Genomic DNA, 27,376 nt, shown 5'->3' with positions numbered 1-27,376 from the left:
GATGCTAACGTCTCCACACGCATGTAGACCCAGGTTTGTATCGTAGATTTACCCCAGTGACTGTGTACAAGAACTGGACTGAGTGACCCCTCCCACCTGGCGTTCCAAACAGGAAGTACCTACCAATCCCCATAGACTTCTATAGAGAAAGAAACAGCTGTTACTCACTCTATTTGTCAGAATAACCATTCTGGCTCTGATACTTTTTTTTAACATCTTCTTGATAATCCTATATATTAATTCACTACATGTTTTCTGTTGATCAAGTTATAAACTGACCAATCAGATGGTGCCATAAACATAGGTGGAGCCTGCTGGCCCCCACCTCCAACGTTCAAGATCGTCTTGGACCAATCGCTGCTTTCTGACGACGTCTGGTATTTAGAAATGTTCATAAAATATTCTTAGATACAACACAGAACGAACTGCTCTCTTTTCATATTTTTTCTTCTAAATTTGTTGAATTTTATTTTCTAAAGGTTCAATTTTTTATTGATATTCATATTTCCCCCCAAAAAGTTGTTGTATTTACTTAGATACAGGTTTAAATTTTTTTGTGGGGGGGGGGGGGGGGGGGGGTGTCTGTCTCTATGCGAGCGCCCTCTGCTGGTCTGACACAAAGATGACAGACAAACACAGTTCCCAGTCTGGTTGATGGAGCATTTAAAGTAAAAAAAAGATAAACAAATAAAAGATCTTTACTAAAAAAATGCATAATTAATGAGTGAATCACTTTGTACTTAATTTTTTTCAGTATTTATGCCCGGTAGTTTTGTAAAAAAAAAAAAAAAAAAGATAAAAAAAAAATGTGTTTGAAAAAGAAATGAAAATGTATTTAAATCGGTTCCATATTTTATCAGTGATATCCAGCTTTACTGTTTGGTGCCTGAAAATACGATGAGTTCATAAAAACACTTGACGTAATGCTTATGGAAGGTAAATGTGACGGTTTCAAATTTCTTTTTGTGTTTTTTCTCTTTAGTTTCAGTGAGTCAGAAAGGTATGAGAAGCATTTAGTACTGGGGATGGGGGAGGGGGGCGGGTGTCCAAACATGGTTAAAAACAAGTTGAGCAACATTTGTGACATTTATGAGCACACGGTTTCTGCTGCATTCATGCTCAGTTTGCGTTCTCCTGTCGATTTTTGCACCCAGACAGGAAAGAATTGGCGGAAGCTTGATTAAACTCGCCTACTGAGAGTTTTCTGATGAATTTACTGCTAAAAGCTGATAGCCTCACAAAGTTCCTCATGTTTCTCATAGACGCTTCACTTCAAGTCAAACCTTTCCACCGTATTCAGATTTTCCTCTAATAAAACAAGGAAGAACACAAGAAAAACAGTGAAAAACCAGAATTTTATCAGATATTTTTTAATTTCCTGGCAGTTGCTGCTTGCAGATTGTCGCTAACAACTGCAGATGGAGGATTTCATGATTTGACCTATGACCTCTGAGTTTTTCCCGAACAGTCATCCTCATTTAGAAGGTTTTTGCTCTTATTTAACTCAATCTCAGAGTTTTTCTTTGCTCCGGAAAAAAGATTTAGTCTCTGATAGCGAGCGTCAGCTGGAGGAGAAGAAGTCCAATCCCTCTCCCCCGCCTCCCCTCTTCTCCTCTTCCTCTTCCTCCTCCTCCTTCTCCTCTCAGAGCTGCCAGCAGACAGTGTTTCTGAGCGTGGTGGAGATTATAGCCGGGAATGACAAGCACGCCGACTGATACCGTATCCGCTCTGAATTACAGATCAGCCCTTTTTAAATGATAGTTTAAATACTTGCTGCGGGCTGCGAGTTTTCACAGGCTCCTCTTTCACTCTTGTTACACTAGCAGCGAATTTTTGTTAGGAAATCAGCCTCATTTAAATGAGGAACAGCGGAGGGCTGTGTGTTATTTCACCGTACCAGTTGGAAAAATCACAGACAGCCCCCGCCACCTTATTTTCCCCTGCTCCCTTTATGCGAAGACACAAAAGGGAACAGACAAAATTGTAATTAGCTTGATTTTAAGTGCGTTTGTGCTCGGCTTTGGTTAAAGAGGCTTTCTTAGGTTTGTGTGTGTGTGTGTGTGTGTGAGGGTAAAAACCCAACAGATGTGATGTTTCCCCAATTTCATCCTTCAATCATTTTAGTATTTGGAGAAAAAAAAGGTCGAGTTTATGTTTTGCTGGAGCAGGTTCCAGCGGCGGCGCAGTACCGCTGAGGAGTGCAGGGTGGCGCTGTTGGCTCAGAGATGCTCCCGGTTCAGATGGAAGGTCCCCGGGTTTCAGCCGAAGCCTCTGAGCTCTTTGTTGCTTTCATGATGGGATTCTCTGGAGAGCAGAGCTCGGAGAACCGCACTCCTTCCTCCCCGACACACTGAGAAGGAAAACGGCGGTTTCATGTCCCACGGCGCTCTTCCCACCGCCGAAAACCAGCCCCATCCTGACGGGGCGGGGGGACAGGAGCGAGGCGTCCACGGTGGTGGGGATGCAGAACGTTTTCTCCCACACGGCTGTCCACGCAGACATAAACACGACAGTAATTGTGCATTTGTGTTTGTTTATGAACAAATGTTAAACGGACCAGAAGGAGGAAAAAAACGAAGCAGCATTTTTGGTCCATCTCTCCTCCTCGTGACTCACCTTCCTCAACTGTCTTCCCATGATCCCCGTCTGCGACATGACGGATGAGCCGGACTCCTGCAATTTGGAAAAACAAATGTTAGGCTTAGGATAAAAGACGGCGTAAAAAACCTCACGAGTGAGGTTCTTCGTGAGTGGAACTGAAGGTGTCTCCGCTGCAGCGCCAGCGATCCACGTTTAGATCTGCTGATGTTCAAGCACAAAGCTGTGGAGTCGCTCAGCTCAAAAACACCGTTAGAGGATCTGCATTTATGAGGAACCGTGTCCTTAGACTGTTCCATGCATCACAGGGTTACAGATGACTAACCAAGACTAAAGCCTTCGTCCCAACTGCTCCTACAGGGAACTATGGGATGTTTGCAGGTAAAAAAAATGGTGACCCACACGAGTAAGAAAAAGTTCACGCACAGCTTTTTCTACGGCCGTGTTGCCGTATACAACACGTAAGGGTGAGTAAAGGGGGAGACGCAGGCATGTCATACGGATTCTTCAGTTTTTATCTGCCCAAATCCTGCAGACTGTGCAGAGTCGGTTACTGTTTTGACGTGATAAATGCACGCTCCTTACATGTCCACACCGGGCATGTGACGCGCGTTTAGCCCACGGTGTTCACACTGGACTGTCTCTACCCGTACCGACAGGAGTTTTGAACGTGGAGGCCCCAAAGACGCGCCTACTTGTGTGTTTACATAGACTTTTCCTTGGAAGTAGCCGCTTAAACGTGAACTCGGTGTGAACGTGGTTTTAGGTCAGCACTTACACTATCGACTAAAACGCGGCGTAAGGACACCGTCCAACAGCATCACCCATAACGACATAAGTGCGTGTGAATTCTATCAGCGTTACGAATCCTTCACGATTCACCCACCACATGGAAGACAATGGTACGTTCCATTTTCATGACGTCCCTTGTGAGGTGCCCGTTTGGCCAACGGACCTATGCTCCACTTAAGATGCAGCCGCTCCTCTCTACAACTCTCCACGAACACGGACGACCCAAAACCCCACAGAACCCGAACGCATCAAACGACTAAGTCTTCATTTGGAGGTGGAGAAACACCGGCTGTCTTCATGACATCTGAAATTAGTCAAAGGATGTTTCCAGGCGGACAAGCTGAGTCCAGTGAGGCCTCCACTCCGTTCTGTGTGCGTTCTTAACCCTTGTTCTATTCTATGGGGTCCAGATGACCCGATCCCGACATTGATGTGTTCTCCCTACCATGACAAAGGTGGATAAAGGTGGAGAGGATTTCATGTAATCCATGGACACCAGTGAAGATCACAAATCATTGAAGAAAAAAGGTTCAGAGCACTGTCTAGTGGGTCTAGATGACCCAACTCCCAATGTTAAAGTGCCTAGGATGGCACAAGGGTTTCCTCTGTGATTCTCTGTGGAACCCAGACTTTGCTCTCTGGATGCTGTCGTCTTTAACTCTTGCAGCTTCTGTTTGTCAGTTGAACTTCAGATGACAGTCGGTTGCTGAGAGTGAAACTGCATGATATTTGTAATACTTGGGTTAATTTCTCAAACACAGACGTCACACTAAAAATAATGCCAGGAATAGTTCACTAATATGAGGAGTCTGACACACACTGAGGGTGTTTTTACTGAGTTCCATTCCACAACAGTGGCAGCCAGTCAGCGAGCCGTCTGCATCAATCATGACTTAAATCTGAGGAGTTTAACTCTGTGAGAACCACATTTCACATGAAACGGGGGCTCTGACTAACACAGGGACTCGACGACTTCAGTCTTCGCATCCGGCTCCAGTTGATTATTAATGCTGACTCCACCCCCCTCCCGTCTGTGTGTGCGTTTTCCAGCCGGCGTTGATGCATCTGCTGCGCCCTTAAAAAGGCTGCGCGGGGGTTTCATGCTTTTCTTGTTCCAGACTGTCTGTAGTTTGATCTACTTTAGCTGAAACTCTCTTTTTCTCTGTCTTTCTTTTTGCGGTTTGGGGTTTTTAAAGGAAGTGCATCATTTCAGAATGGTTTTTGAGTGACTGCTGAAGTGTGAGAAGAGGGCATGCGACCCTGCATGGCAGGGCAAGGGTCTGATAGACGGCATTTGAATGTTTTTTATTTAAGTCACGGTCTGAAAGCGTAACTTTGCATTTTCTATTAAGGTGCATCAGGAAGTTGCATTCTTTGTTTTTCCTATTTTTAGTGAGATTTCTCTTGAAAGCTGCAGCCTGATGTTTGGCATTTACATCAAAGTGGGTGTGCAGCTTCCTCTCTGCTTTTATTCTGGTCTTTGTCTTTTATTCTAAAGGTTTGACCCCTCCCACTTGCCTTAGTTTATAAACCTTTAGATGAAAAACTCAAGAATGGCTGCAGACGTTTCCATTTTTCAGTGGAGTTTGGTTCAAGGCTGCAGATGAAAATCCATTCAGTTCAATTGAGAGAGTTTTAAAGTTTGACAAATGTCATGTTTTCTGAGAGAAAGGAAACCCGGAATTAAGAGAATTTACCTAAAAAGACAAAATTTGCACCCGTTTGTAGTTTTTTATGTGTTTTTTCTTTGGTGGGTGAGCCAGGTTAAGCAACATGGAAAAACATTTTGTCAAATATTTCATAGATGTTTCTGTGAATTCCTTTGATTATTCTCAATTTTGTGCAAATTTTCAATCGTAAAATCCAAAGAAATTACTTTAATGTCAAATTCTTTGCCTGTAATGAAAGTAATTTTATTTATTTTAATGTGATTTAAAGGAAAAAAAGGGATTTTAGACCGAAAATAACCACATTAACTTAACTGAAGCCAATTTGTTAGATGCTTTACTCGAGTTAAAACAAATTACCTTCATTTAACTGAATCTCAATCTATAGTCCAGAAGTGAGTTTACACTGATTCATAAAAACTATAAAAACCAAATAATATTTCAGATTTAAAAACAAGCAACAATAAACTCAGTCCGAGATTGGATTCTTAAAAAGCATTTTTTATATTTCTGGTTTCCGTTTTTACCCTAATTCGTATCACATTTGACACAGTGGTTTCCTTAAAACCCATCGTTTGTGACGTGGTTCGTTTTCTGCCCTGTAGTTCATCATCATTCCACTGGGGGCAGTAGAAGGGCTTTTCCTGATCATTTCAAAATGGCTGCCTCCGTGAAAAGGTTTTTGCTACATTTTCTAAATGTTATGGTGACGAGAAACTCAGCTATTATTGTTCAATGTTCATTTTAACAATGACTACTTGCTGTAAAGAAAAAAAAGTAAAATTAGTTGATAATTAATTCTTTATAATCCAGTAACACCATGTTATCAATGTATGGTTTAAATTTTAGACAGCGGGTAAGTAAATAAGGTGTTTTATTTTTTTTTCTAGAACACTCAGGTCAATATTTTTGCATCTTAAACCAACAACATTGTGAGTGAAAACTGATTAAATCATAATTGACATGATCTATATCTCATAAAATAAAAGAGATTGCAAATTTTTGGGTGGATTTTATCAAAAGGGTTTAAAAAAAACATCTTAATTGAATTCTTGTCAATTCTTTGATTTATTTTGCTTAATTTGTAAGGTAAACATAAACTGTACCACTATAATCCTCCCTATATAGGTTTCCAACAGGTGAGCTGCTGCTTATAAAGTCCTTCTTTGTCTTTTACTTCACTCTTTTGGAATGCATTGGATTTAACAGGATTTGTTAAAACTATATCAAAGTTCTGTATTTAGTTGGGCTTTTTTGGGTGTCAAATGATAAAATCAAACAAAATCTGGTTTGAAGTAGATTTGAACTAAATAAATTGAATTCAAATCAAACATCTTCTGACTGTAAATGAAACAGAAATTGATTTGACCCCTTCAGTGACCTCTGCTGAATGTGGTCAGTCTCAAACGGCTTAAGATAAATCCGGTTAATTGAAAGAGAAGTTTGCTTTGAACTGGAGGGATGGAAACGCAAAAAAAGGCTCCGTTTCAAAGTGAAGTTTTAATCCGTCCTGCAGCGCGTTCTCTCAGGAAGCGTGCCGCAACATTCGGATCCTGCAGCGGCGCGGGTTCTCACACCTCCTCGCCTTTTTCCCACCGCGGCGGCGCGTGAAGTCCAAATGAAACAGAGATATTCATGGCTTCCCTCCATGAACATAAAGACCTGGACCTGCTGCCCTGGCCATTCAATTAGCCGCAGTGGCCAGTGTGTGCATGTGTGTGTGTGCATGTGTGTGTGTGCATGTGTGTGTGTGCATGTGTGTGTGTGTGCATGTGTGTGAAAGCGAATGCAGCTATTGCCCTGTCTGAGCAGCCAACCTCGACTAAGGGCCAGGCTCAAACAGCGGCTTAAAGCTAACCAGGTCACAGCCGATGGTGTGGGAACCAGGTCTGTGCACGCAGTAGTGTGTGTGTGTGTGTGTGTGTGTGTGTGTGTGAGCGTGTTTTAAAGGAGAAGAAAGGGCCAGAACTGGCCCCCCGTGTGACCATGTTTATGCAGGTGTGTCCTGACAAACGCCTGACGGTTTTCCCGTGATGTCACTCACAGCTCGCTGGTACCTGCAGTAAACTCGGCGCCGGAGCGTTCGGAGGCGGCGTGCGTACGTGCCAGCCCCGCCGAGGCGGCCCCGTCTTTCAACAGCGTGTGTGTTTTCACAGGCCGTCATGCTACGCCGGCTTCTTCTGTAAGAAATCAAAGCCCACTCCACTTGGCTTTCTAACAGCGACACCCAAACGGCAAATGATGACTGTTTAACCTGTAATGACAAATGCAGAGGGCACCGGCGGGTCGGGGAGGCTTCACTCCAAGTTTCCTGCACAGTCATCAGTAAATCGTACTGTTTTTAGCCCAACAGTATTCAATTTGTCCAGAAAAAAACACACCATATGGGAATAACCGGCATTTTTCTCAAACCTGTGCCAATTTTGTAATGTTTAAAACCAACAGGATCCATTTCCTGCTCTTCTCATTCTGTCATAATTTGACAGCACTTCTCTGTAAATGACTGTAACACACTTGGTGGGAACTAATAGTGTGAAGCATTTGTCACAACAAAGACTTTTAAAGCCACAAACCCCATTTTCAAGAAGATGCTACATGTCCTGATTCAGCTAATTTGGACCAGAACTTGAGTGTTCTTGAGCCCGACCTCCAAAAATGGAAAAGAAACTGAATCAAAGCAGCCACATTTGTTAGATTAATACACTGAAGATGAGACATAGTGACCTATCTGCTGCAATTTCAAGGATAAAATGATCTCTGGTGGCGTTTCTGACTTATTTTTGCTTGTAATATACCAAAAAGAAAACAACACTGTGTTTGTTTTTATGGAGTACAGGACGCTATATTCTTTTAAGCTCCATGAATTGTGGCAAAGCAGCCCCATACCATCACACTTCCACCGCCACATTTGATTTTCTTTTTTTTTCTTTTCTAATTTGTTACAAAGTTTAATGGATGCTTCAGTGTGACTTCATGTTTTGAGTTTGGGAGAAACAATTCAAACTTAAAAACATTTATTTTTATTTTTTTACCAGGAACTAAATCACAGGTTCAGAAATTCACAAATTAATTTACAAACACAGACTTCAAAGGATTAGGCGACATTCTCCAAAATGTTACTGAATCCCATGACAACAATTAAACAGATTTTTTTTATAGAAATAAATATAAAAACCTAAATCAAAATTTCTGTGAATTTAATACAGATTTCCAGGACGCTGGATTTTGAAATTTACGATTCGGACACCCAAAAAAATGGCGAACGCCCCACAGGTTCTAGACTCTGTAGTGAGGGAATTCAGACACAACATTAGGCGTTTTTATATTAGTTCAAATGTTTCCATTGTGCTGCATTTTTTTGTCTTTTTTTTCTTTAATTTGATAAATTTATCCTGCAGAATGTAGATCAAACAAATATTCACTGGCCTGAATTTTCTGATGTTTAAACCAAAAAAATAAGTTTTACTACAAATAATTTAGAAATTGTGAAAGAAAAAAATAGAAACCTAGAATAAGTGGTGTATAAATAAAGGTATCATCCAAAATATTGGAAGATTCCAAAACAAAAATATCCATAAACGTTGATGCTCTGGTGGTGATATTAATTGTTGCTAAGCTTAACAAACTGTCAGGAAATAATAAAACATGTAAAAATGATAATTACATTTTAAGATTTGCTCTCCTTCTGCATTGTATTTATGTAATATTTTTGCAACCTTAATGCAGATTTTTGTGAGAATCTTACTTTAAATGTAACCAAACAAAAGAGCAACAGCAGTTATCAGGCAGTTTTTAATGTATGAAGTTCAAAAAGAGAGTTTTTAATTAAATTGCTTCATATTTGTCACAAAAAAACTATAATAATAGAAAAACCTCACAAACTTTGAAAATCTATAGCCAACCTATTTCGAGTTGAATGCTCTTATTCTAAAATAATGACATAAAAGTTTCCTGTTAGAAGTCAAACCTGCTGTTTTCTTTCCAGCTAAAAATGAATCATTATTCTGAAATAAATGATTTCTTCCCTAAATTTCCTCTGTGTGAGCATCAAACAGAAAATCTTTGCAGTTTTAGTCATGAACATGTCAAAGAAATCCATAAAGACTATTAAAGCAGGAATGTTTCACACCATTATTTTAGTGCTGTGAAATTCTGTGGACTTGAAAAAGAAAACTTCCCTTTTTTTCTGACAGGCACTTCCCATCATCTCAGACCATATGGTATGTGTTTCTATACTTTGCCATTCCCAAAGTTGGTGGAGTGTGAAAATATGTAATTGCTTCATGAAACTGAACTATGGCGATATGAATAATCTGTCAGTGGAGGAGGCGGCCAAGCCTCCATGTCAATCACTGAGGTGTCCCGGTGTAGCGAAGCGTGGCCGAAACCACACCTGTCCATCCATGAGAAGGGGGGAAAAAAACCTGTCTACTCCCCCGTTTCCCTCCCAAACCGCTGTTATCAGACCCAAAGGCTGAGAGGGGAAATCCACCAGAGACCAAGATCAAGTCCACATGAGAGGGAAGATGACCGCTGGTGGAAACTGGGAAAACTCCTTAAAAGATCTAAAAGACAGCAGGTCTGATAAATGCACGGGTTGGTCGCATCAAAGCGGTCAGTTTGTGTGTTGACGTTGCATCGCAAAATGTAAAAAAAGCCATTAAAACCTAAATATTCACCACACCTTAGAGCTTTCGACGGAACAACCTTTTGTTGTTGTTTTGGTTTTATTAGAACTTAAAGCTCTTTGTTGATTGTGTTCCAGGTGGGCGGAGTTAACTCCCGTCATGGCGCCCGTCTCTCTTGAGGTTTCAATTTTACCTTCAGAATCCACCGTGTGACGTTAGAGATTATCAGTCCAGGGTGGAAATGTCTGTGGTTCCCGTAAAACGGTTGGTACTTTAACCGATCAGCTATGGTGCAGGTAAAGGAACAAACATCCAAATTAGGAGTTTCTAAAATTGCGTACTTGTTAAAGTATGTTGGTTTAGCTTGCTAAATTCTCAAGGTATTTTGTTTCCAAGACAGTAACTTGGCAAATATCAACCCTCCGCCGGCGACCGAGCATCCAAAAAGCGTAAAAAACTGTTGACTTTCACTAAAACAAATGCTTGTATCACATGGGAATTACTTTGAAAGCTCTAGAATAAAATACGTTGATTCCATAAGCACTTCATCTGCGCTTTACCACAGTAAAGTTTTATAGTAGTAAACCATTGCTATTGTACACTGTAGCAATACAGGAAACCATGAAGTGTTAACAGTATTGCAATCGTCAAACTTTACTAGAGTTAAGGGTTGTTGGCACAAAGCTGTTGGTTTACGTTGATTGCTCTTCACTAATGTACAGTATTGCATATCTGTGTTTTACGTAGTAAAAGTTACCGTAAAGCCATAAAGTACCGTAAAGTGTTTCATATTTCAATGGTAGTTTTACAGTAGTATAACTTTACTACTGTAAAGTGTGGTGTATAGGTGCTTTACTGTAGTAAAGTGTTGAGTACAGAAAAACTGTAAAGCCTTTTACTGTAGTAAAACTTTACTTCCATAAAGTATTGCATATTGGAGTAGTCAAGCGTTGAGTACAGGAAAGCGTATACAGTAAAGCGTTTTATGAAAGTATAACTTTACTACCGTAAAAGTGTTGCATTTCAGCACTTTGACAGTAGTAAAGCATTGAGCACAGGAAACCGCAAAGAGCTTCAACATCGTAAAACTTTTGCATATTGGGGTAGTGTAGTGTTGAGTACAGGAACCCCGTAAAGTGTTTTATGGTAGTAAAACTTTATTACAATGAAGTGTTGCATATCAGTACAAAGCTGCTTTTTCTCAGCTTCAAAACTGTGTAAACTGTTAAAGAATTGCAGTGATTTAAAGAACGCTCACACATATAGATTTGTTTTTTGACGCTAATATTTACACTATTTTATATTTTGTATATTTTTGTGCGTCCAATCAGCTGTGGCTTGTTTAAGACGGAGGTTTTTAGTGGAAACTTGTGTCTAATGCATGACTTTGTGCATGAAGCCCTGAATTAACCGCCCTTCTCTGCGGCCCTCCACTTGCCACATAAACCTAAGTTACCCGTCTAACTGATCTTATCAGAATCGTTTCACTTACTGTGCTTCACATCGACGTGCAGAGAGCTAATGAATCCTTAAAATCTCAAGTACGAGCATGCATCTGTTTTTCCAAGAGGTGCAACGTTTACTTCACAGCCTGTACGTATTTCATTTCTAAAATATACATGTATTTCTTGGTGTGTGACTATTGTGCGACTGTGTTTATTCAGCATATGGCATGTGTGTGTGTGTTTTTTTTTATCAAAGATCTTTAAGCTGGGTCATGTGTTGTTGCTCCACATTTCATCATCCTGCTCTCTTATCTTCTGTTTTCATACACAACTGCTGTAATTCTGTTATGGCAAACACACATTATATACTGCACTCCCACCACATAACGGTAAGCCAGTGATATTTTGTAGGAGGCAGAATGGAGAAGGAAAAAAAAAAGGAGGCAAAAGAAAAGACGGGAAGCAGCGAGGAATCGAGAAGGATGCAGTTTCTGGCGTGCATTGGAGTTTTTGTCGTTGCTGATGCTGGTGACTGATGTGCAGACAGACGGGCCTGGAATCTGTCAGTGATGTGAGGAATGAAGTCTCCCTGATCAAATCTAAAGATTAGTTTGTCCTGCAACGCAGACGTATCTCATCTTGCGTGCTCCGCGTCACGTTGTTTTGTCTGCAGAACCAAAACTCCCGGGTTTGTGTGTTTTATTGCTAACTCCGAAGGTCACTGCAGGGTCGTGGGTTCTATTTGAAACTCTTCCTGTACTCGGCATCACTTTTTTTTAACGCTTGTGCTAACTTGTGGGGTCCAGATGACCCCACTCCCATCGTTAATGTGCCTCGGAGGCCAAGGGGTTAAAATACAGTAGTAATTCATTATGACAAAGGTAGGCGTGCAATGTAGTTAATACTTTTAAGAAACACTCAACAAAACTAAGTGATCACAGCTAATAATTGATTTGATGACTTATATTGACCCACAACACCACACAGATGGAAAAGTCAAAGAAATACTGTAACACTGAAAAATTGGTTTCTGATCAGGTGATAAAATGTTTCAAAAATGACTATAGTATAGAAAATTTAGATAATCTAATCCATGGAAAAAATGTGTATATTTAAATTTTCATTTAAAAAATAACATTTTAAAAACTTTTAATAAAGTAATTTCTTAACCCACATCCTTTATTTTTGGTCTACCTTACAAAAAAATACATTTTTGAAAGTTTTTTTTTTACATAAATACCTTTGGCGTTTTCATAAAATGCAACATTTTAGGTGAAACTTAAAAAAAACCTATACTTATACATAATTTTGGCTAACGTAAAAAAAAGAGTTGATTTTGTTATTCAAGTTAAATGAGGTCAATCTTAAAACTATATAAAAACAATTTTTAAAGATATTTACTATAAGGTATTTATATTAGTTCTTATAAAAAACTAACATAATTAGTTAAGTAATTCTTTCCATACTTTTGACTAACGTAAAAAAAGTCTCAAAGTAAACAAAAAGAGTTTTGCTGTAATATTTTGCCAGGTTTAGCAAAACGGGATGTTTTGTTTTGAAAATGACAATTTCCAAAACTAAAGCTTAGAAAACAAAATTTAAATTTCAGGTGGTTGTAATCAGGCCTTAAAAAACACAAAACAGTTGTTTTTTTTTAAACAATAAAAAGATAACACGCACACACAAAAAAATAAAAACACATTTTTTGTACATAAATATCTAGAAACCAAAGGGTCATCATTACACACACACTCCAAATCCCTTGACAGATGTAACAAACGGAGCATGTTGTCCCTCACACCAAAGAAAATGTCACTTTGTGATTGTTTTTGCTCCTCGGGACCACCACAGCAGCTAAAGTCATTAACTGTACATTACCCACCGGCTGCCTCATAAAGAGGCCCGTCTGCCTGGACCCTTTCAATCTGTTGCTGCCGTTTTTCGGGGTTTCCAGTGAGACTCCAGGACACTTCCTGTCTGAGCATCTCAGGCTCTGCCGCTGTCCGGCCGGCCTGGCTCGACTCGTGGGAGCCTTTCCCTTCGCAGCCCAGAAGCTGATTGGATGATGACTAATCGTTGGAAGGGGAGAAACGGAGTGCGGGGGCGCATAATGGCTTCCGATTTTGGGGAGGAAACGAGATGTAAATGAGGTAATTATGTGTCTTAACAAGGGCAAACAGCGTTGACATTCTAGCCCTGGAAACCAGCTTATTTATAGCCCCTAATAACCTTAAGTGGGACTGGCTGGAAGGCTGTCGAGGGAATTAGAGCCGTCTGAACAGCCATGCTTTTGTTTTTGTTGGTTGGAAAGTTTTCCATCAAACTGGAAACAGGGACGGTTCGGAGTCTTGTGCTCCTCACTTTCTCCTGTGGGGAGCCTGTTTGACGCACCTGCAGAGGTCATCTCGCCTGCGGCGCGTTGGTGTCAAGCGCCCGCCATCATGCACATAACATTAGTCCTACTGGTTGGAGCATAAGAAGAATAAATTGTGAGTCCGTGAAAACAAAGTGCGGTTCATGAGCAGATTGAGTTTCAGTGATTCTTGGCTCCCGCTCGCCGCTGCTTTTGTTTTGAAAACATGACACAGGGGCTGAGAGCGAGCGGGTTGCGGGAGGCCGGCAGGACTCCGGCGGGCGGGGAAGCGTTTTGGATTGTGCCGAGCGCAGCAGAAAAGTGTTTTTTTTGATGGAGTAAGCACAGAGAGCTTTGGAGTTCTCCAACATCCAATTCCCTCGTCTCCAGATTAAAAAATGAGACTTCCGACAGCATTTCTGCATCGCACAGTAGGATTATCTTGTGGCACTGAGGGCTTTTCGGAGGCAGAAACACGGAGATACGGTGAATTCATTTTGAGGAGCTCGGACTTTGCAGGAGATCAAAGTTATTTGTTTCTGTTTGAGGAGGGAAATGACATGAAGTCCCTCTTAAGGGGCTTTCGTTTGGGAAACTCTAAATGACTAACCGCACTTCAGCGGCGTCTGAGGTGTTTGTCAGGCTGACTCGCAGTGACTCTCTACACGCCGCATCACCTGTGCAGTTTAACCTGCTGCCTTCCAGGTAGCTCTCATGAAGAACCCCCCCCCCCCTCCACCCACCGGCCTCTCTTTCCAATGGCACTCAGCCGTTACGTTCTCAAGGGAGGGGCAGACTGCTGGCGCCGCGCTGTTTGGGCTCTGGTTGTATCTCGATACGCACACACACACACATATATATACGCCCCTGCAGGTACACAGGTATTCACACAGCAAATTAAGTGTATTGTTGCGTTGCCTTCAGCGTCAAGGGGGTGAAAAGTCATTCAGAGGTTTTGTTCTCAAACCACATGAGGGTTCAGGCCACCAAGAGGTTTCTCTTTGTATTGAAGGGGGACGCATTTGAGAAGTTCACCTGTTTGGATGAATTCTTTCTTATGCACAGATGGCTGCAGAGAACCGGCTTTGACGTTAAGAAAAGGTGCCATAGTTCACCAAACTGTAGGGTTTGTTTTGGCAAAAGTTTATTTTTAATAAAAACATGAACATCCATCTGGATTTAATCCACTGCAAATAAACCAGAATCAGAATCCACTCAATTTATAACATAGGTATAACATGTAAAAGTAATAGTTAATGTTTGCAAAAAATGAGCAAAAAGTAAATTTACTGTAATATAATAAAAGAAAAAAGGGAACCTTTGTAAGGCTGTAAAATTTAAAAATGTAAACCTTTCAAATGTAGAAATTACAAATATCATCTTTAAACATACAAAATTTACAAATCAAAAGCTAACAAATGTAAAAATTACAAATGTAAACTTTAAAAATGTAACAATTACTAACGTAGATTTTACAAATGTAAACTTTGCAAATGTAAAATTTAAACAAATTACAAACGTATCTTCTCAAATGTAAAAATTACAAATGTAAACTTTACAAATGTAAAAATTACAAATGTAAACTTAAAAATAAAAAATACAAATGTAAATTTTACAAACATCATCACATTTGTAAATTTTACAAATGTAAAATTTGCAAATATACAAATTACTAATGTTACTCAAATGTAAAAATACAAATGTAAACTTTACAAATATAAAAATTCACACATGTAAAATGTATAACTGCCTTATTCACATTTATGTAAAATGACAATAAAATGATTGTTGTAAAAGTTGTCATTTTAAACCATTTGACTTTATTTACATTTTGTTTCTGTGAAGTTTACACGTGTTAATGGTTTACATGTGTTTTTAGATTCTACAATTGTAAAAGTTGCCCTAACAAATGTGTTTTGTTATGTTTGTATACTTTACAAACCTAAATTTAACAATAAAATATGTAAAAAGTTTAATGTGAAAAAACTGTCAGTATACTGGCCTATTGTAGAACTTTTAATAATAATAATAATTGATACTTTATTTATCTCACAATGGGGAAATTTGTCTCTGCATTTTGGCCCATCCCCTGGGGGGGGGCGGTGAGCTGCAGACTGGCCGTGCCCAGGGGTCGGGAGCTGGCTGGGGGGAGCGGGGATCGATCTGCCAGCCTTTCGGATGTTGGACGAGCTGATCTACCGCCTGAGCTAAACTGCTGCGCAATTCTTAAAAAAAAAAAAAAAAAAAAATTGTTTATTTATTTTATAATTTTACTACAGCATTTACAGTACTAAGTATAGTGTTTTACCGTCACTTCAGTCTTTAAAATGGTTGTCTCTGTAAAGTTTACAAGAAAAAAAAAGTAATACAAATTTCTTTTAAATCAGAGGATGAAGATTTCAGTCCTTAAGGCCCACTGTTCCGAATGCTTTTAACCTCCTAGTACCTGAACCAGGTGAAGCAGCGAGGGCGGGGCTACATGGAAGGGCGGGGCTAGGCGGAAAATGAACAGGACTACAAACCAGGAAGACCAGGACTGCACAGACCACCATTGCTTTACATGCGGCACATTGCTCTGACATTAACATCATAAAAGTTTGACTGTAGCAACGAATAAAAAAATCTGCAAATACTCTGCAAATAATTACAACGGAGTTTTAGGGCCAGTTTAATTACGACTTTTAAGTCATACATATACGAGAAAGGAAGTTTTAACTGTTAAATTACAAGAAAGCACTTGTAAATGTACGAGATTTTTTCTCGTAAATTTCCGAGTTTTTTGTCGTAAATTTATGAGAAAAAAGTCATAGATTAACGAGAAAAAAAACACCACCGTTTTCCGTTTATCGGAGCCTAGCTTGAAGATGAAATATGTGGAGTCTTTTGTGAAGCTTTATTTCTGGTTATGATTTAAAAAAACAGAGATTCTGAACTTTCTGGCGATTCAAAATCAGATTATTGTCAGTGGAGCCGGCTTTCCGGGGTTCGGTGTCGGTAAAGCGGAGTTTCATCTGTAAAATAAGGAGCTCAGAGACACGTTTGGGTGTAGAGGACCACTGCAGCCTTTATTCTCCTTCTCATTCACATAACCTGAAGTTCATTTGTCACCTTACGTCATGAACCTGTCATCCAAACACCAATGCAGAAGTAAACAGTGTTCCATACGCCTACTCCTCCTGCAGATGAAACGTCCTGTTTCAACATAAAACAATAAAGATGAATGAAAATAGTCTGTTATATTAGCATTAGAACATTGAAAATGCCAAAAAGTGCTCCTCCTCGGATTGAAGCGTCACACAGACGTAAAGATCTGGACTTTGGAGGAGGAAGAAAGGATTTAAGTGGACAGTTGCCTGCAGGGACACCCGATGACGGCTTCAGTGGGCTGCAGAGATACTGGAAACCACCCATCAATAAATAAAACATTAATAAATTATAAATCAAACAAGTGAGCTTCCAAACATATGGAAAGTTTCAATAAACCTTCAGCTCACCTGTTGAGTCGGTCTGCTCTGCTGCTTGGCGGCGTTCACTTGTTGCTCTGAATGCTCACCTCCACTTTAATCTCGTAAAATTACGAGTTTTTTTCTCGTAAATCTACGATTTAAAATCTTGTAATTTTATTTTTATTTATTTATTTTTGGTGGCCCTAAAACTCTGTGGTAAAAAATAAACAAATCTACTAATATATAAAAATCTAATTACATCAGAAAATACTAGGTAATAAGTATATTAAAATAGTAGATAAAACACAAGAGTTTATAAAATTTGAACATGCTTTTAAGATTTTTTTGAATTGATTTATATTTTTATTGATTGATTAGTATATGTATTTACATAACTTTATATATGTATGCTTTTTTCACGTTTTTCACATTTTTTTCTGTTACAAATGAAGAAATAAAGGCTTATTAAAATTTCTGCTACAGAAATGTACAAAGTGACCCCCTAAAAAATATTGTGGAAAAAAAACAACAAAAAAAAACAAATGTTAGTACAGACGTATGATTACATTTATAAACTAAAATGTAAAAATTTAACACGACAGACATTTGTATTAGTTTCATAAGTGTTGCTCACTGACAGGTACTTTTGTTCTAATCCAAACTTGAATTTTTTAAATTTTCTTTTATTGTTGTAACATTTCTTTTATTTTCTAACCACATTACTGTTTTTAGAACGTTAAAAACAGACGTCAAGATTGATCCAATTCTATTTTGATAATGTATTTTATTTATAGTTGTCATTTAGAGCATTCTCTGTCAGTCTAAACGGTTAAAATATTAATAAAAGAAACAATTTTTTTGAAGCAAATCAATGATTTCAGTAAAATATAGTCTGCAATCCGCCTAAAAACACATTTTCTGGATTCCAAATCTTGTCTGGAATGCTCATGGAGAACAAACTAACGTTTGGAAAATTGGTAGAAGACTCCTAAATCTTAAAGTGAGATTTTTTCATGCTCCTCTGCATGACGGAGGATGTCCTCTCAGGGGTCCATTTGTAAGGAAGCTGAGGTCGCCGCCACGAGAACCTGAATCTGGTGGAAACTGTTTGCAGACTGTAAAAAGGAAAACAGATAATACGCTAAAGGAAAGGGGCTTAAAAACTATTTAAACCTAATTTTAATGTTTCTATTTTGCTAAACTCTTCTGGAGAAAGTATGTTATAGAATGAGAAAATGCAGTAAATAAATCCACATTAATACAAGGAAATATGAAAATTTATAGTTTAGTAAAGTTTGAAAACTGTTTTTTTAAATAGAAAAATTGAGAATATTTTTCAGAAATTTCAATTTCGAAGCCATTTTTTTGTCTCTTCTCTGCTTTTAGTTTATTTTCCCGCTAATATAAAAAGTTTACAAAAGAACAAAAAATTGCGTTCTGGGAATTTTTGATATACATACATTATGACAAGGAAGCATGGACATGTATAAATTTATTCTATAGACTGTGAATTTACAACAGACGAAAAGATGATTTTCTTTAACTTTTATTGTTTTTTTCAGAAAAAATCTTAATTTAAAGCGCATTTAATCAGAATTTCTTATATTTTAATTTAAAGTAAAAGACAGCAACTTTTATTTTTTATTCAGTTATAAATATGCTCTGAAGTTAAGTCAAATCATTAAAATGTAAACTTTCTGCTTAAGTTTAAGGTCAGACTGAAGTACTGCGAAGACCGGGCCGGAAAAAAAGCAGAGGGAAAATATTCCCGACACTCGCAGTGACCCTCTTGGAATCTCCGCCAGTGTTTTCCTGGCTTGTAAAGCTTATTTGACTTTGGACAATAAGTTTAAAGTACGGTGTTTGCCGAGGTGAGGCGGGATTATTTTTCCAGCCTAATTTGAAGCAGTGGTCTCTCTGTGGCCCTCAGCTCTGCCGGGTTCACTCTCAGCTCTCCTGGTAGTTATCCGCAGTCATCTTGATCAGAGGCAGACACGGAAAATTAAACAAATAAACTCTGATGCTTCGGATAACATTCCCCTCTGATTGACCCGACCCTGCGACCTCAGAGACACCCCGGCTGAGGTCGTGACCCGCTGGTGGCGTTGGTTGTCGGCGTCGCAGAGGCCTCACGTTGTCTGTTTGCCGACCTGCTGGAAAACGTGCAGAAACAGATGAATCGTCCTCCTTACAGCACTGTGTTCCACCTGGGATGGGATGGGTTTAAAGAAAAACTCTGAATCTAGAGGAAGACGATGAACCCAGAACGGATTCCATGGAACTAGATCCAACAGAATTTCTATTTATTTGTTCTGTTTCGGTAGCACATAATTGAAACGACGAGATCTACAAGCCTCGGTCACGTGCACCTGCATGGGTTCTGCAGGCTTTCGGGTTGGTCCATGGAGGGTCGCAGGGAGGGGCGGCTGCATCTTCAAGGGAGCGCAGGTGTGTCTTACTGAAATGGAACGTACCATTATCACACGAGTGGTATGGTGAAGTAAACGAGGTACGGGTGATGCTGTCGTACGGTGTTCTCACGCCGTGGCGGTCGTTTGTACCGGGACCCGACGTGGATCTGAGCCTTTAGTTTCTGTTAAAGTCAAATAGTGTTGATTTCCAGCCTGAAACTTCTACCTTTTGTCGCAGACACTTGCTGTATTTTTTTCCTGGAGAGTGTCAGCATGGCCCCGCCCACTTGACTCCCTATCCAATCAGAATCTCAAAGACCCCCCCCCATGCAGACGACACTCTTGTGGAGGTGAAGTGCTCAGAGGGGAGAAAAAGCGCTCGTGCCTGATTAAACCACATCAATTAACTGTAAAGTAATGAGATTACTCTGTTACTTAACTTATAACGAGTAACAAAGTTACTGGTTGTGAGTGAGGTACTGGCTCCTTGCACAAATGCTGCACGTACGGGGTGTGCATGTGAAACATACACAAACTGTACTCCAATCTTCTCGTTTCTAACATTGAGGCCGCAGCAAGGAGCGTGCACGTTTCACGTGAACAGCACTAACGGGGCTTCCTGAACAGTTCGTAGGATTTATCTGACGGCCCTGTGTCTCGCCTACTTCAGCCTCACTTACCCATGCGTGTAGAAAGACGTGCATGGCCCTGATGTCCTGTGCGGGTCACCTGTCTACAGGTTTGACCAGTTTCCACCCGCAGACAGGCTCATCCACCCGTAACTCCGACCTCGACGGATTCAGAGCTGCAGGGTTTTTTCAGCCGTTTCCTTCTGTTCTGTATCCAGATTCACCGGCTCCTGGTGAAAGTTGGAAAACAAGCCGAGCAGAAGAACAAAAATGAGGAATATCCACTCTCAGATTAATGCAGGATGATCAGATTTACCTGCTGTCTGTTAAAAACCATAATTGAAATGCATGTAATGAAGCTTAGATGAAAAGAAAAGTTTAGTTTTTGACTTGAAAAACAAAAAGCAGAACATTTAATATGGAGCCTCTGCTAAAAATAAGGTTTGGTTTCAAAAGACTTGATATAAAATCACTAAAATAAGTCACAAAAGAAGGTTATGACAACATTATGTGATGATGAAAATGAGATGTTTTCAAGTCTTTTACAGATGCAGCATAAACAAATGATGTTCTTTCAGATCATACTGAGTAGTGAGATCATTTATGTTTTTTTAAATTTTACCACAAATTCCAATTCATATTTAGAAAGAAGATAAAAGTAGTAAATGTCAGAATGAATTGGTGAAATTCTAGTTTTTGAAGAGTAAGTTCAGATTTTTGAAACCTGTGTGTGAACAGGATTTGAATGTGACTCCACATTCAAATTCTGAATGTGGTAATTCAGGATCTGGTTGGTGAACTCACGGTGACTCGCAGCAACGCGTGAAGAACTTGATTTGACCTGCGATAGCTGTTGTGACATATAAAAGAAGACTGACGGGAAGTAAAAAATGCAAACTTGCTGCTGCCGCCGCCGCAGCGTCTGCAGAGATAATAAAACGGTTATCTTTAAACATGACTATGTCCGACTCATGGCGGCATTTACGGTTCAGCAGTCATGTCATTCTGCTCAGTCATCTTTTAAAAATCTGTCTAGAATCATCGACTGCTTTTGTTCTAGAATTAGAATAGCTGCTTGTGGGATGGTGCCTGAGTTCTCACATTTCAATTCACCGTTTAAACCTCTCCAAATCCAGAATTTAACTCAATTTTAGACTTGAACACTATTTTCTAATCATACAAAGAGGCTGCATGGATCATAAAATCTGCGGATTTGGGGAGAATACCTAAAAAAAAAAGAAGAAGAAGAAATAAAACCAACATAGAAAAAAATAGCTTTGTCACATTTTTTACCCCGTAAATATGAAGACTTAGAAAAGAAACATGAGATTCTTTGTTTGTTTTAAAACTCCTCTCTGGTGAAAGCAGTTTATTTCCATTAGAAATGAGCATTAATTTGAGGAATTGTTGCATCAAAAACGTCATTTACCGCACTAATTCAAATTCTGTTCTGCAAAACCAAACACAACTTTATCAGAGAATTTGGAGAAAATGAAATGGAGCGACAGTCCTGACCTGAACCCCACCCTGCAGATGTGGGGGGGGGGGGGTCCTGTCTGTGCCAGAGTGACGGCTTACATGACTCCTGTTGTTGCACAAGGAATTGATAAATTGTTGTTTTTCTAACCCCAAAGCCTTTTTAAGTCTTTTTATTAAGGCCGAGTTGATGAAATCGATTCATTGATCCAAGCGTAATAGATCAATAATCGATCCATAAAAGTGGAGATTGATTTTTTTTATGCCTTTCCTTTTCCGGGGACCTTTTACAATGTTAAGGATCTGCACATTTTAGTTGGAGCTTCTCCGTTTGAGAAATCATGCAACACTGTTAACAATCTCGTTTGTTTGTTATTTCACGAATACATTTTAGAGGATGTGAACTCTGTCAGATTAATATGAATGTATTCAAAACATGTGTAATTTAATATTGTATTTCTATACATATATGTCAAAATGCTTATACCATCTAAATTCATAATTGAATCGAAATAGTTGATCGAAAGAATAAAGTCAATCGAATTGAATCGATTCTGGATATGATTGCCGATTGGCTCAGCCCTACCTTTGTTTTTGTTGTTGTTGTTTTGTTTTTTACTATTTTGCAATCTGCCCTACTAATTTACCTCTGAAGTGTTTTTGTTGCAAAGTTTAAAATCTATTGTTTTTGTTTTTTACACATTTTACACTTCCGATGAAAAGTCTTCGTAAACACACGTGAATGCGTGTTTCTGGCTTCTGTGTCCAAAACTCTACCGCTCAGGTGTCTCGGCCCGTTTTTGGGCTCTACGGTGCCATTGAACGCACGATGAAACTTAAACCGAGTCAAACTATGACCAGACATGGATTGGTTATTGACGTATGGATAGCATCCGTTTCCAAACATGGAAGTACCAACCGTTGGAAAATTGATAAATGACGGAGAAATTAAAAACGGCTGGAATTCTGTCTTTCATGTATCAAAATAGAGCTGTGACAGAAAAAGCCTGGAGCGAGATTCATGAGATTTGCACCGGGACAACATTGTGCACTAATCCTCTTTCAACTGTAAGTACATGCGCTCATATCTGGTAGCGACGGTCCAGCGTGAACATTGTAAGGTCGTTCTTGAAGGTGCAATAAATGCCCAGTGTAAATGGTAGCATCAAGGTGGCCGTACGAGCCTCAAAGGAACTACGACACACAGCTTATGATGCCTTAAGATGCAGTTGCTCCTCTCTATGACCCTCTATGGACCCGGACGAGCCAAGAACCCCTGGACGGGTGCACGTGACAAAGGCCTTAGTGATGGTCCACTTTCCAAATGTATGGATGTGAGCTGTTGTGCAGCATTTCTATAGAGATGCAACAGCAACCAAAATCCTGATCAAAAAATATGTCTTCTAGTTTCAATTTAAGAATTTTACTAAAGTTAGAGACAGCTAACTTCAAAACTAAACACAGAAAATATATGTGTATATATATATATGTATGTCCCTCTTCTGCTGCGGCGGTAGAATGAAGGACAGTAGCAGTTCAGAAGTTCTGGTTCAGAGTCACTTCCCTCTGAGAACAAAGCCGAGGTCCGTTGCGATAGGCGGCACGCATTCGTGTTCTTCTGCTTATCTTGTTTACGTGATGGAGTTTTTCAAAAGCAAACATTTTCTTTAGATGGCACAGTGGCCCTCTGCTCTGAGATAAGGATCGAATGCAGACTTAATTGCCTGAGATAGAAGCTTATTATTCCCATTAAAATGTGCTATGGGGGCCTGGCTCCCCGGGTCTCTCCTTGGCTGTCTTTCATCCCTCCCTCCGTTTTCCTTTTCTTTCAGCGCGTCTGCGTTGTCCGTTTGATGTGGAGATGAAGGGGAAAAAAGGGCAAACCAGAACAGTTCAGGGTTGCAAAGTTGGAAAATCTGGCAACAATTGAAACGTAATGGAAGTGTTTGGAGGTCTCGTCCCCTGACGTGTTCAGCAAATGATTTTGCCACCCTCCGTGCACCCCGAGTTAACCGGAGAACGCTTGCATCTGCCCCCTCCCCAAGTCTTTTGTTCGTTTTTGTCGACGGCTCTCCAACTGCAGCACTTCCTGCCTCTCCGCCCGGCCTCTGTGCGGTTCTAACACGGCTGTTGCCTTTCTGGGATTTGTGCGTCTCTGGCGGCTCCTTCCCCGGTCGGTCGGCGCTGAGTCGGCATTCCTTCACGGGTTCACTGGCAATGCTCAAGTGGCTCCCTCTTAACAGCCCCCCCTAATCACTCAGGGACATAATCACAGGCCACTTTGAAGTAATGGTCAATTTGCCACGAGTTCACCGTTAACAGAACCGCTCCGAAGCAAGCCGGGGCTCTGAGCCGGGCCAGAAGATGTACAGATAGATGGAAAGGGGGGGGTTCTAATACATATATGGTTGTGTTTGTAAATTGAGGGAGGGGGAGGCAGACAGACGGCAGGTGAAGAGGACAAAAGCGTGACATTACGGCGTGAGCGTGCTCAGTTGGGTTCACGGGAAGTGCCTTTGCGCTTCACGGTCTGCTCCTGAATGCGCCGCGAGGCCTCACAATGACACTCTGTACCTGCGGTGACGTGGCGAGCAGCAGGTTGCGGAAGGCGCAGGACGGCCTCCCGTTGGCCTCATGTTTATTGTTTATGGTTCTCCGGGTGGCGCCAGGCGCTGAAAAAACAGCAGCTGAAAAACACTTTGTTTTGGTGCTGCGGTTTTGTAATCACGTCACTATCAGAGGCCCCGATCGCTTCACAGAGAGGCGGGGGGGGGGGGGGGGTGAAGGTATGTTATTCCACACGGCGCACAAAAGCATGGCGACCATAGAAGTGATGTGGGCGCTTTGGCAGTGCGTCCGTCTGCCTCCTTTCCTCCTCCCGCTTCACCCCCCTCAACCTACAGCTGAGTCAGGCCAGGAGTCAACCATTTTTGGGTTTTTTTTTTGCAGGTGGGGGGGGTCCACTTTCCTGTCAGGGGCTGAGACAATGTCTTGGCCCCCCCTTTTCAGTTACAGCTTCTTCTCGTATTCCAGTTTTCTGGATAGTTTTCAGGTTTGACCGACTTCTCTATTGTGTGGAGTCGTGCATTTGTTGAAGCCCCATGAAGTGAAATACATAAGGGGGGGGGGGTCCTTAAAACCAACGTAGAACATGAACCGTGTGTGATTGTTGCCCTGGTTATATGGAATTCATTAGTGATTGGTACGTCAATTAGGTGATTTTAACGTAATATGTGCGCCGTATACGTGATTATAATTATACATGGGTGGGACATGAAGGACAACTCTGTTAGACATTCGTGGAACGGTCGTCGACAGGCACAAATTTGAATCTCGCAAACTATGTAAGAATTCGGTATAAACAACGTAAACAATTGTGTAATTCTCAACCGAACAAAAAATTTTGATCTGCTCAAATCGGAATTCACGTAAAGACCCGTCGGTTGAAAGCCTCAACGGATGTCTGTCCACATCGACGAATGACGAATGCGAGAAACACGCACGAATGACGTAGATCACGCACGAAAGACCGAAAATGTCACCGTATTGTACTAAGTTGGTCAAACTGACAAAACGCGGCAATGAAAATAAATCTTTAACTTGACCTTCCTTCTAAAAACATCATTGTTTTAGGTAAATATCGGGCAAAAGCGACGCCCTAATGCATCATAAGAAAACCCTTCACGCCTCCTTTACCTGTCCACCGCCACAGAGCAAGCGTGGCGGCGAGCACGGCAACGAGCGTGCCAGATGGGCCTATTTTCAGAGCCATTAGTGGCAGGAGTGTGTAATTCAGAGGACTGCTGCTGTCTTTATTCATGTCCCGACATTAGAACGTAATGAATCATGAAGGAGGCACATTGTTCCACCCTACTCTGCCTAACACTGCTCACTTAGCGCGCACGCCGCCGCCGCCGCCGCGCAGACGCACACTCAGGTGTAGAACATCATTATCGCCCAGCTGCAATTGATGGAGAGCATTATACCGCCAAATTGATTTTCCTTACTCTGAGATCATCGTGACACAAGAAAGACGAAGACGAAGAAAAGACGCCGTCATCAACAACTTTATGTTCCAATCAGCATATCTGAGCAGGACCAAGAAAGAATCGCAGAGTCTCAGATTGCTTTTTCTATCATGAAATGTTGCCGATTATCATGAAACGCATGAATTGAATTTCTTTTTCATTAAAGTTATCATTGATTTGACATTTCGCAGCACTTCAAAGGCAGTTCGGCCTGAAGGCTCTGCAGTAAATTACAGTATAAAGCTGCGGATTTACCATTAGCTCTGCGTTGAGAGGGCGCTCCGCTTTCTCCATCTTTCTGTCTTTTTCCTCCTGAAATCCCAGTCAAACTTTACACAACTTGTCTTCACCGCTCTGTTGTGTGCGTTTGTGTACCTGCGTCCTGCTCTGCCAGGTTATTGTAACACTATAAAGGCTCCGAGTGTTTATCAGTAAACTGACTTTTGCTCAGTTTTCTAGCCTCCATTATTTTTCTCACACACATCTAGTTTCTTTTTTGCCCTTCGTCTCTGTCTGTGCCTTCAGTGATGTGGGGGGGGGGGGGGGGGGTTAGCCGCTGCGGGAAAGGATGTTTGATATGTAAATACTCTCCGTTCAACAAAGTCCAGGTGCAATCTGTGCTTTCAGAGGCCGGTGCAGGCGGCCCAGCTTTGGTTTTATCCAAACCGTCAACGCTGAAGCGCTCAGACGGAGCTGCAACGGTTTCTAAGGCAAAAACCGTCCTTTCTGATCGGATCTCATTAATGAAATGACTGAAATAATTGATTGTATCGGCTCTGCTGCTGCATGAAATGCGTTTACACTGAACTGTAAAAGTCTAAAACCTTAAACTTGCATTTGTTTGTTGTGTTTATAAAACCTCTTGGATATAAAAACATTTAATTATGACCCAGGACCTCAGGATGGAAACGAAATTTAATAGTAAACAAACAAACAAACACTTTTGTTTAGATCTTTTTTTAGTATTATAGCAAATAGTTTTGACGAAACAAAATGTGGACAATAAACATTTCAGTTTTTAAAGATTAACCTGGCAAAGGCTGTATATCTAGTTAAAACCTTAAAAATAAAAGTGTATTTTTAAGGTAAAGTATAAGTTTATTGCACAAGCATTGGAAACCACAAAGAAAAAGCCAGGAACATTATTAAAAGGCTTCAGGCTTGTTTAAAAACGTCTTAAAGGCCAACATAGATTTTTTGGGGATTAACTCCATTATGGTGCCATCTTTCAGAAAGAAAGCAGGAACCATCAAAGTAGAACCCAAAGTCTTTGGAAACAGAATGACATTCAAAACTGTGAAGACTGTTTTGAATTCAGACCTACTTAACAGTGATTATTGTGGACATGCTTTGTCATTTCAGCTACAATCATAAAGATGAAAGAGAGAGGAATGTTGTTATTGTAAAGTAACACATTACAGCACAAGCACTAAAAAACTACCAACAAAAGCCTGAAGGATTAGAAAAAATGCTGCACGACTTTTAAAACCAGCAAGAGGCCAAAATGCATAAACTTGTTGGGATTTATTTCATTATAGTGCATGAAAACGGGAACCAATCATAAAACATTTTAAATCAAACCCATCCACATGGAATAGGAATAACATTCTAAATGATGAAGACCTACTTTAAATGAATGACTGAATTTTACCTTACAGACAATATTATAATTTTAACGTTATTATTATTATTGTGTGTTTCTTTGAACAGGCTGGGTTGTGTTGCCTTTGTAAAATTGTATCCTAATAATAAAGATCAAATGGTAACAGTTTGCAATAAGAGTCTCTTTGTTAATGTTAGTTGATGCATTATAAAGCATTAATTAACTATTCAATCAAGTGTTAACAGCTATTTTTATGCCTTTGCATTAATGTGTAGACTTAAAGCATTAGGTAAGGTTTAA

The 27,376-nt window shown here is 40.3% G+C and overlaps 1 long non-coding RNA gene across 4 annotated transcripts in view; it reads left to right on the top strand.

Moving 5' to 3' along the window:
- The window catches only part of LOC110017608, a 53,976-nt gene that overhangs the window by 10,483 nt on the left and 16,117 nt on the right, over positions 1 to 27,376 (top strand). For all 4 annotated transcript variants that reach the window (XR_002872824.1, XR_002872823.1, XR_002872822.1 and 1 more), the window contains one exon: positions 7,104 to 7,239. This is a non-coding gene — a long non-coding RNA (uncharacterized LOC110017608). The remainder of the gene's footprint in view (positions 1 to 7,103; positions 7,240 to 27,376) is intronic.

Source organism: Oryzias latipes, chromosome 23, assembly GCF_002234675.1.
Source record: "Oryzias latipes chromosome 23, ASM223467v1".
Taxonomy (NCBI): Eukaryota; Metazoa; Chordata; class Actinopteri; order Beloniformes; family Adrianichthyidae; genus Oryzias; species Oryzias latipes.
The sequence above is the reverse complement of the archived record's forward strand: the minus strand, read 5'-3'. Positions and strand labels throughout refer to the sequence as shown.